The 11,480-nt window shown below is 43.0% G+C and overlaps 1 long non-coding RNA gene across 1 annotated transcript in view; it reads right to left on the reverse strand.

Annotated features, from left to right (window-relative positions):
• LOC149451402 (uncharacterized) overlaps positions 1-9,852 on the reverse strand; it is a 32,985-nt gene extending 23,133 nt beyond the window's left edge. Inside the window, exons 1-2 of the long non-coding RNA XR_016315032.1 lie at positions 9,721-9,852; positions 9,524-9,620 (exon numbers count right to left, since the gene is read on the reverse strand). This is a non-coding gene — a long non-coding RNA (uncharacterized LOC149451402). The remainder of the gene's footprint in view (positions 1-9,523; positions 9,621-9,720) is intronic.
• Positions 9,853-11,480: the final 1,628 nt, after the last annotated feature.

The raw sequence follows: 11,480 nt of genomic DNA on the forward strand, positions 1-11,480 counted from the left end.
TAACGCACAGGACAACACAATGCACTGTACACTGTAATGCATTGGACAATACAATGCACTGTACACTAACGCATTGGACACCACAATGCACTGAACTCTCTAACGCACTTGACGCCGCAATGCACTGTACTCTGTAACAAACTGGACAACACAATGCACTGTACACTGTAACGCACTGGACACCGCAATGCACTGGACACCAAAAAGCACTGTACACTGTAATGCACTGGACACCGCAATGCACTGTACACTGTAACGCACTGGAAACGCAATGCATTGAACTCTCTAATGCACTTGGCACCGCAATGCACTGTACTCTGTAATTCACTGGACACCGCAATGCACTGGGCACCAAAAAGCACTGTACACTAACGCACTGGGCACCGCAATTCACTAAACTCTCTAACGCACTTGGCACCACAATGCACTGTACTCTGTAACGTACTGGACACTGCAATGCACTGTACACTGTAACGCACTGGACACCGCAATGCACTGAACTCTCTAATGCACTTGGCACCGCAATGCACTGTACACTGTAATGCACTGGACACCGCAATGCACGGGACACCAAAAAGCACTGTACACTGTAACGCATTGGACATCGCAATGCACTGAACTCTCTAAAGCACTTAGCACCGCAATGCACTGTAATGCACTGGACACCACAATGCACTGTACTCAGTAACGTACTGGACACCGCAATGCACTGTACTCTATAATGCACTTGACACCGCAATGCACTGTACCTGGTGCCTGGCGTACACTCTTCCTCTCCTGTTGCTCCTCTGACTGCAGCTGTGAAATCAGGGACTTCCAGTGAGAAGCCTAGCTATTTGATGGTCCACTTTTTTTTCCCCATTATTTTTTCCTGCTGGCCAGTCAAATGGCTTTGGCCGAATGTATCCGGCCCGCGGGCCATAGTTTGAGGACCCCTGGTCTATGGTATATATAATGATATATACACAACTATTACTTTCTGACTACCTTTCACATTTCTTGAGGTGCTAAAATGCCAGGGCAGTACAAACACCCCCAAATGACCCCTTTTTGGAAGGTAGACACCCTAAACTATTTGCTGAAAGGCATGTTGAATCCATGGAAGATTTATTTTTTTCCACAAGATTTTAGCAAATGACAAATAATTATTTATTTTTTTTACACAAAGTTGTCAAATCATATATTGCTCACACATGCCATTGGTATATGTGGAATTACATCTCAAAATATATTCTGCTACTCCTGAGTATGGGGATACCACATGTGCAAGACTTCTTGGAAGCCTAGCTGCATACAGGAGTCCGAAATCCAAGACCCCTTTGAAAGCCTGAAAGTGTGTAAATTCCTCATTTCATTTCTTCACTACCTATCACAGTTTCAGAGGCCTTGAAATTCCAGGATAGCACCCCCCCCCCCAGATGACCCCTTTTTAGACAGCAGACACCCAAAACTATTTGCTGAGAGGTATGTTGAGTCAATGGAAGATTGTGGAGATGCCACCAGCACAATTATTAAAGACAAAATCAGAGTCACAGATGGACTATATCTGTGGCTGGCAGTGGCAGGGTGACAGTTGCAGTGAGTGGAGGATGATGGATCCAAGGCTGGATTTCCCCAGGCAATGGGGGGAGATAAAACGCTGTGACAGCAGGCAGCCCAGCCCACACACACACACAGAGAACACCTGAACTGAGCTATCCCACACAGATCTGACACAGCACACCACCACCAACACTGACACAGATCAGCAGGCACTAGAAGAACAGGCTGTGGGATCGTGATGATGTCATCACTGGTTGACACATTGCACATGTGATGGATGGCCGATCGGTTCACACTCACAGAGAAATGAGACATCAGAGTCAGACATTACTTTCCTCCGGAGTCATAGCTCTGCCTCCACTGATGGATGGGAAGAGGAGGGCTGGAATTCCCCAGTGAGCAGCAGCTGCCAGTCGGCTTGCAGTAAGGGACCGAGTTTGAGAGGAACACTGAAAGGAGCAGCAGCTCAGCTGCTACACTGGCCCCGGACACCAGGTATCTTCCTCTGTCCGTTCTTACTTAACTCTGCCACCTCTCCCCTCAGCTGAAGGATCATTCATGATGTGGCGGCATCCCACACAGAGAGTTCTGGCCTCTGCTGTGCCCATGTGCCCCTAGGTGGAAGTTACCTAGTGGAAGCACTGGCCCTGGGGATACCACATGTGTGATACTTTTTGGCAACCAAGCTGCATACAGGAGCCTGAAATCCAATGACCGCTTTGAAATCCTGAAGGTACATAACTTCCTCGTTTCACTTCCTCACTACCTTTCACAGTTTTGGAGGCCCAGGATAGCACCAACCACCCCCCCCCCAAATGACTCCTTTTTGGAAAGTAGACACCCCAAGGAATTTAATAAAAGGCATGGTGAGTATTTAGCAGATCTAATTTTTTCTCACAAGGTTTTGAAAAATAAAAGAAGAAAAGAATCCTGGGGCTAAATTGCCGCTAGAATTGCTTTTACATGAAACCCAATAGCCGGCTGAAAATAACGATACCAGCTGCACTCAAAGTCCAGTGATGTACCAGTACATTGCTGGTCCTTGTTGGGCATATATGTTATGTTCCTTTTTTTTTTAATGAAGCCTATGGGCTGAATGAAAAAAAGAGAGGAAATCTCTGCCAGAAAAATTGTGTGGTATGCCCACCATTAGAATATACTGCCCTGAATCCATCTACTTCTAATGCTGGGCATACATGAAATTTCCCTCTTTTTTTTCATTCAGCCCATGGGCTGAACAAAAAAACAGAACCTAACAGATTCTTCTATTCACATCAATTGATGTGGATGAAAAAATATCTGCCAAAACATTTTAAATATATGACGAAGCATAGGAGGGATCCACCCAATGACCACCCCAGGCCCCCTTGCTTGGGCATATATGTTCTCATTCAGCAGTGCTGCACCCACTGACATATATTCTGAGAGCACACCCTGTTGCTGTCAGAATAAACAGATCGGTGCTGCAGCTGAATGGTGTTATTGCAAAGAAAAAAACAACGGTTAACAATAAAACGGTAACAACAGAACAGTAACTCAATAAAACAACAACTTTTTTTAATTGAAAGTTGCACCAAAATATATTGTAAAATATATATACTGATGTGTAGGAGCGATCCACCCACTGGCCACCCCATTCTTGTGCATATATGTTCTTTTTTAACTGTGGATGAAAAATGTCATCCAGCAGAGCTGCACACACTGACGTATATTCTGAGAGCACAGCCTGTTGTCAGAATGAACAGATCAGTGCTGCAGCTTGATGGCATTCCTGCAAAGAAAACAACAATGGTAACAATAAAACAGTAACAATTGAACATTAACTCAATAAAACGACAACTATTTTTGTTTTAATTTTTTTTTTTTTTACTTTTTTCATTTTTAATGGTTTTTTTACTTTTTTTTTAAACTGTAAACTTTCAAGAATGTTGGGGTCTCTCAAAATGTGATAGCCATTTTCCTGACTACCTAACATCTTTCGAGACCCTGTGTAAATATGTGCCCTAGACTGTACCCTATACTAATACTACACTATTGTGTGGTAGCGACGGAATCAGTCCTTGAGGCAGAGACCAAGTTGGTCAGGACAGGAAGGACAAAAATGTGTGTCATGCCTAATTCTGTGTTTGCTACAAACACCACATTTTAGGGGGGGACTTTTGGGTTGGGTTGCCAGGATTGGCATCAGGAAAATGCCTCTCATGCAGCTGGCACGAGATCTCTTGCTAAAATTTTAGGAAGTCCTGAGAGTGAAAGGATTTTTCACTCTTAAATTGTCATCCAGGAGAGGCAACTTCAATACAGTACTATTAAAGAAAGAGAAAAGTTGAATTTTTAAATTAAAAACTTTGGCACCATTTGGGTTAAATAATGAAATGAGCCTTAAGGTTTTCTTGGAATCTTAATTCATGAGATTCTCCCCCTCCTCAGTATCAATAAAAGCCTGCTTTTTTCTTATTACAAATAGTGATTTTTCACTATGAATCTCAGCATGAATGATTGTATGGGGATTTTCCTAAGAATTAGGAGAGTTGGGAATTTTTCCATATGAAATGTGCTAACATACAATTATATTATCACATTGGATGCTTAAAAGGTTTTTTGAAACTAATTGAGAATATGTAGAATGATCTCATGTCAAAACCCACTGTTATGATCCGCCAGGTGGTACCTCAGGCTGCCAACTGACAGGCCTACCCAGAGCGTGGGGTCTAAGCCCGGGCTGTGCTTTCACCAGGGCCCCTGGTGGTGGGGATGGACTTGAAACAGTCCCGGGCCAGGTCACGACCTCTGAGCAGGCCCACCAGTGGCTGAGGAGACCTCCGGGGACGTATGCAGGTACCGGGAGAGCCAGATGTGAAGAGGATAGCGGCCCCAGCAGGGTAGTAACGGATCGTGGTCCTGTGGGGGTAAGCGGGGTACAGAATCGGCGGGCAAAGAGTAGTCGGGTCACACGCAGGATCAGCAGGGTAAGTCAGTCCGTAGAATGGTCAGGGCAATCCGGGTCAATCACAGGAGCAGGCAGAGTAGTCAGGGCAATCAGGGTCAATCACAGGAGCAGGCAGCGTAGTCAGGGCAATCCGGGTCAATCACAGGGGCAGGCAGCGTAATCAGGGTCAAACAGGGTCACTAGACGGGTGCAGAAACTCAGAATCACAGATAGACCTTGCGGCAATTACTGACAGTGCAGGGCATCTTTAAATAGTGCGCCCTGCACTGTCATTGGCCGCCCAGGACGCGCCCCCGGGCTGTCATTGGCCGCCCGAGGCGCGCCCGCGGCTTCCACTGCGCATGCGCGGCGTCCTGTCATCCGCGGCTCGCCGGGACCTGGTGCCTTTGTCCCAGCGTGAGCCGTCGCCAGCGCGCATGTGCCGGCCGACAGGACGCCGCGATCCCTGACACCCACCTATAATCTTTTAAAAGTAATGATTTTGTGAATATATAAGTGCTGCCCTTTAAATAGGGGAATGCCCCCAGCCTCTCTGATTACGTGAACGTCCTGACATCCTGACGAAGCGCACGGTCACTTGTGCAAAATGCATTGACGTAGGCAGCGCAAGTCAGATCCTGGGCCACACCTACGGGAATGGGCACGTACTGATCTGCCTTACGCCGCTCCGAGTGGGGCGGTAAATGTGCACACCGCCTCAATTACACAACCAGGAATACCGCTGTGAGCGCTACTATTATCATTACCTATATGGGGTCACTCTTTCCAGCCTGGTTCGTCTGTTTGTAGGACACGGATAATCCGGATATCCAAATGTACGCCAAGCCGTCATAATCTTACTATGTGAAATCTGCTATGTTGGCACCAAATGCTTACAATTAGCCTGGAGTGGTGAGAGCCTGTGGGAACAATTTTTTCAGCAGCAATGGCCGTATCAGCAATTTATTGAGTACTTCTCTATACACGGTCCGATTTTTCACTTTGACATATAGTGACCCCATAAATGGTCAATGTTGACTTTGGACACTACATTGTTGCACTGGTGATCAAACTGGACTGAGTTAACTATACTTGATCACATATCCGTCAACTCTTTAATATCATGCTATTTAAGCCTTTATCTCAATTGGAAATCTATGATATCAATACACCTAGGACTGAACGGTACTTACTGGTCTCATTATCTTGGCGTTATTAATTTTCCACTTTCATCATTACAAGGCTATTAGCCTCCATTTCAAGTGGGAAATCAATGTCATTTATGTCAACATAGTGATTTGGAGATAATCAAATCACCTATACCTGGGACCAGGTTAAAGGGGCATCAGCCCTCATTGTTTCATCATACAATATTGACATTATTACCCATTGATGTCTATTGAAGCTGGATGCTTTAATTTCTCTCAATTCACTTGTGGTCAGATGAAGTGGATTTTCTGAATGAACATACCATTATGTCACTCAATATGCAGTACCCAACTGCGAGATATTATACCAATGTGGTCAATGTCAACAATTTTTGTGGCTGCCATTTCTTATAGGGAAGTTAATTTGCAAATCTATACAGTAATTAACTTTGAGGTATCTTACTAATGTGGTTAATATCAATAATGTTTGTGACTGCCATTCCTTATGGGATGTAAATTGTCAATTTGGTGGTTTACATTGGGCAAACTCAATGAGTTAATTTGCCCCAATTTTGTTCATTTACAAGTGTCATCTATCCATAGTGGACCTTGTCCTTGTTGGAGAGTGGTTTTTCCAGTCTTGGATTTTGACTTACTGATCAGAGTGGCTAGTTCACTATGCAATACTCTGGCCTATTGACCCCTGTATTATGCTCACTTAAGACGAAAGTTAGTAGTTCTATGTTATATTCTGAGTAAGTGTGGCCCGGGCCATTTTAAAGTGATAACGTTATCCATTTTATTGATGTGAATGGAGGATCCTTTGACCTAATAGGCCTATTACCCAATTTTTGTGAAGTATAATAAAGCTATTGGTTTTATTTACACCGCTGTTGTTTCTCTTTTAAACTACTGTTCTCTGAGGGAATTCTATGCCCTCTATTGTTTGTTAATATCCGATTTCAGGGGATCAGGAAGAAATTTTTTTCCTCTGCAGGAGCAAATTAGTTCATGCTTTGCTGGGTTTTTGCCTTCCTCTGGATCAACTATGGGTGTAACTTTTTTTTATGGTAAACTTTTGTCTTTTTTTCAGCCAGACTATGTCACTATGTAGTATGGGAATCCTGGGGGCTCCACGTGATCTTTCCTCTCATAAATCCAAAAATTACAGGCATAGCCTTGTGCCCTCTCACAGGTCTTATACATTTTGACCCCATATCTGGCACGCTTGCTGGGGAAAAAACTGTTTGAATGCAAGGCAGCCAGAAAATGATAATGATAATGAGGCACTCATCAACACAGATGTTTTGCTGAGGATTTTACACATCTGCAAATTTCTGGTTAGGGTGATTTATGAGGGGCTAAATTTTGTGGAGCCCGTCATATTCAGGGTCACCCCAAGGACAACAGAGTGTATTGTCGTTGAAATAAATTGCATTATCAATGTAGAAAAAGTGTAGCACAACTAAAATGTGTATAATCCAATATAAAAGTGCAATAATGTTACTCTGAAACTGCACCATGAGATCTTTTTTGTTTAATTTTTCACATTGATTTGGCTGGAGTCATGCAGTCTTAAAGTGACACTAACCTATTACAAGTGAATTTGAGGAATAATGCCAGTTATTACCCAGAGTGTTGGGAAATTGTGTTTTACCTTACCTTTGTGTGGGTCAAACCTTGAGGTAAGTGGCAGCATTGGATGGTTCCCTCTGGTGGAGCACATCAGGAACTTTATATTGGGCACGCATGACATATGCATGTCACAAAACCTCAATATTTTGAAGAAAGAAATTTCTCACTGGATATTTTGGGACTTTTTATGAATTCTGCATTTGTTTATATTAGTTTAATGTATATGTGTTTATGTGCATTTTTTATAGTGTTTATGAAGTTTATAGGTTGAATATAAATGATTAAGCTCTGTATTTACAAGGGAGGTTGGGATTCATTACACTTTATGTATTTATAACATCAGTTATATCACTAATTGTATTTTATGCATTTACATGCGTTTGCCATTTTTTAATTAAAATACATTTGTTTTTGCACATTTTCTGTTGGGTTATTCATTGCACTTTATCTATTCATATCATTACTTATATTACTAATTGTGTTTGATGCATTTACATGCGTTTGTCTTTGTTAAAAAAATTTTTATTGCACATTTATATTGGATTACACACAATTTAGTTGCGCTACACTTCTTTCTATAATGATTTCTATTGGTGTTTGAATGCATAACAGTGAGGAGCTGCAGCCTGGTGTTTGCCATATAACTGGGTTAGCGCAGAGGTTTTTATGTTTGGTTTATAAATTGCATTATATTCTCATATCTATGTCTGGCCATAGCAGCAGAGAACACAGGCATATGACGAATCGGGTCTGTGGACCAATACAACCACAACCCATTCTTTTTAGTAATGCCCATGTTGTGGGTTAGACCAAAAAAAATTTACATTTGGGAGCCGTAATAGGTTTGAATTTGGGTTGGTGGCAATAACTTGTTGTGCGTATAAAATGCTTTGGTACACAATCAATCCATACAGATCTTCCATGAAAAACAACTCCAAAAAAATCAAGGGGAGTAAATTTGCTGTTTCCACCAGAATTCCAGGTTGGACAGTGAATGGGGAAGTACGGGTGCTACAGATTTTGTGGGCTGCCAATCAGGATTTGCAAGCACATCTGGAAGGACACTATGGGCTCTACGGGTCTGTGTTCAAATTCTTGGTGGCTGAGGGACACTACTTGTGCTAGCCAATGCACCAGCTTGTACTGCACATATGGGACTCACCACATCACCAAGTGATACTGCAGTGCTGGTATGTATAAGACCAGGATGTACTAGGCCACTGGTTCTCACCAGTTTACCAAAGGGTACAGCGACACTAGTACTGGCTCTGCTGCATGTGAGAATCATCATGTAATTCTAACACCTCAACAACCTGGGAATAGGGTCGGGTATGCCTGACCTTAGCAGAAACCTCTACTCCATCGTCTGAGCTATCTGGCAGGGTGCTGCTGCTCTCTACAGGTTTGTATTCTGAGCCTGATTCTGTCAGTGAGGCTTCCCCTTCGCTTTCATCTGACATACTCAGAATCCTGTAGGCCTCTTAACTAGAGTACCTTTTGTTGTACATTTTGGCCATTAAATTTATAGGTACCTAGTGTGACTCACGGGAAAAAGAGCACCTGGCTGTCAAGGACAGCTTGAACAAAAACGGTTCCAAAAAAATGTACCTGCTATTGCTAGCAGAGATCAGGCCTGATCTTGATAACCCTGTAGTTTGTGTGCAATGTATCAAGGGACAGTGATCTACTGACACTGCACTTGCTGGGGGGGATGGGGGGAGGGGGTTGAGCATAGACTTTACACACTGGTGTGACCTAGCAGTGCTTCTACTGTGTGTTTGTAATGCTTTGGCTCATGTGGATCTGCTTTCTTCTCTCTCTGGAGTGAAATGTGCTCTAGGAAATAAGATTTCATCATTTTTCGGTAGGTACAGCCGATCAGCAGGTCCAGGCCATCTGTGCGAGAGTGGTGATTTTTGAACATGATTTTGCACAGGGAGTCTGCCCTGTAGCAGTGGTGGAAGGAAACTGGTTAAATTATAAGAACAGTTAAAAAAAACCAATCTCCAATTTCCATGAAGCTCAGGTTAATATAACCCAGCAGGTTTGTCACCTGCGTCCAGCTGGAGAGATTTCCTTTCAATTGCAGTTCCATAGACAATTAGGCACCAAAGAGCCAAACTCCTGCCAAACCAGCCCCGAATGAGCCCTCTTAAATCTTAGTACACTGAATCAAAGAATCATACTATGATCAAAATCCCCCCACCCAGATTCCCTTTCCCACAGGAACATAAACAGACATTCCAAAACGACAGGCTTCCATAATTACCAGAGGACAGAGCTGCAAGAAGGAGGGATCCGATCTAGACAGACTGGAGGCAGTGCCAGAGGCTGGTCAATAGTGGGTGGCGTCAGTCCAGGAGAACCTAACAACACAAAAAGGAGAAGGAGAAAAGCAAACATGAGGACTATAGCAGATAATATTTTTGAAAAAGCACACTGCAAAAACATTCTATAATTGCTTACTAGATAGAAGCTAAAGGGAATGCTTCAGAAGTTGCAGCAGACAGGCAATAGTTCTTGCTGGTAGTGACAATGGTGGCACCATCATATGGGAGCTGGTGTGATTGGGAGTCCACAGTCCAGGGAAATCCAACCTAACAGCACAAAGAAAAAAGATGGAAGGTGGAAGAGTGAAGCAAAAAAACAAACATGATAGTGGCCACCTTTATTTTTGCTTTTGTTCTTCACCCTCCTAGCTAGGCACACAAATTTCCCCAAATCCATCTCAGTGCTGCCAGTAGTAGTAGTACACATTCACAATCACATACATGTGGCCTGTGCCATCCCTGCAGACGCAGGCTTAGGCAGGCAAAAGTGATGTAGTCTTTTTGCTTTCCCAAACTGAACTTAGAGCACACAAAATACCCAAAATAATCTCAGTGGCAGAGTATTACTAGCATACAAACCAAGTCTGTGGCATGCACTGAGCGAGCCGGTCTGGAGCAGACAAGGTAGTCCAAAATGCCCCAAATAATGTCAGTGGTGCCAATAGTGTAGTAGTGCATAAAAATTCACAATCACATACATGGGGCCTCGCCTGTGTCAGCAGAGTTAGGCAGGCAAGTGGCGTGGCCTTTGGCACTCTCAAATTGAATTAATGCCCAAAATAATCTCAGTAGTGCCAGTAGTGTAATAGTACACATTCACAATCACATAATACATGTGGCCTCACCTGTGTCAGCAGTTAGGCAAGCAGCATGGCCTTTAACACTCTCAAACTGAACTTAGTGCACACAGAAAATGCTCAAATTAATATCAGTGGTGGCCATAGTGTAGTAATAGCACATATTCATTCACAAAATCACATACAGTTAGGTCCATATATATTTGGACACAGGCACAATTTTAGTTTTTTTCAGGTATTTACCAAAACATATTCAATCTATATTTATATAATGGATATGGGCTGAAAGTACACACTCTCAGGTTTAATTTGAAGGTATGTACATCCAAATTGGAGGAAGGGTTTAGGAATTACATCTCTTAAGAGTAGCCATCCCTCCTTTTTCAAGGGACCAAAAGTAATTGGACAATTGAATATAATAAATAAAATGTTAATTTTTAATATTTTGTTGAGAATCCTTTACTGACAATGACTGCCTGAAGCCTGGAACCTATGGACATTACCAAAGACTGGGTTTCCTCCTTTCTGATGCTTTTCCAGGCTATAACTGCAGCTGTCTTCAGTTGTTCTTTGTTTGTGGGTCTTTCTACCTTTAGTTTTGCCTTCAGCAAGTGAAATGCATGACCAATTGGGTTGAGATCAGGTGATTGACTCAGCCATTGCAGAATATTCCACTTGTTTTCCTCCAAAAGCTCCTGGGTTGCTTTTGCAGTGTGATTTGGATCATTGTCCATCTATACTGTGAAGCGCCGTCCGATCAACTTTGCTGCATTTGGCTGAATCTGGGCTGACAGTAAACACTGAATTCATCCGGCTGCTTCTGTCTTCTGTGACATCATCAGTAAACACCAATGACCCAGTGCCACTGGAAGCCATGCATGCCCATGCCATCGCACTGCCTCCACCATGTTTTGCAGAAGATGTTGTGTGCTTTGGATCATGAGCTGTTCCAAGCCTTCTCCACACTTTTTCTTCCCGTCTTTTTGGTACAGATTAATCTTAGTTTCATCCATCCAAAGAATGCTTTTCCAGAACTGGTCTGGCTTTTTTAGAATCTTTTTTGGCAAAGTCTAATCTGGCTTTTCTATTCTTCAGGCGT

The sequence above is a fragment of the Staurois parvus genome, unplaced genomic scaffold (genome assembly GCF_062004578.1).
Source record: "Staurois parvus isolate SC_StPar_1 unplaced genomic scaffold, SC_StPar_1.0 ptg000541l, whole genome shotgun sequence".
NCBI lineage: Eukaryota > Metazoa > Chordata > Amphibia > Anura > Ranidae > Staurois > Staurois parvus.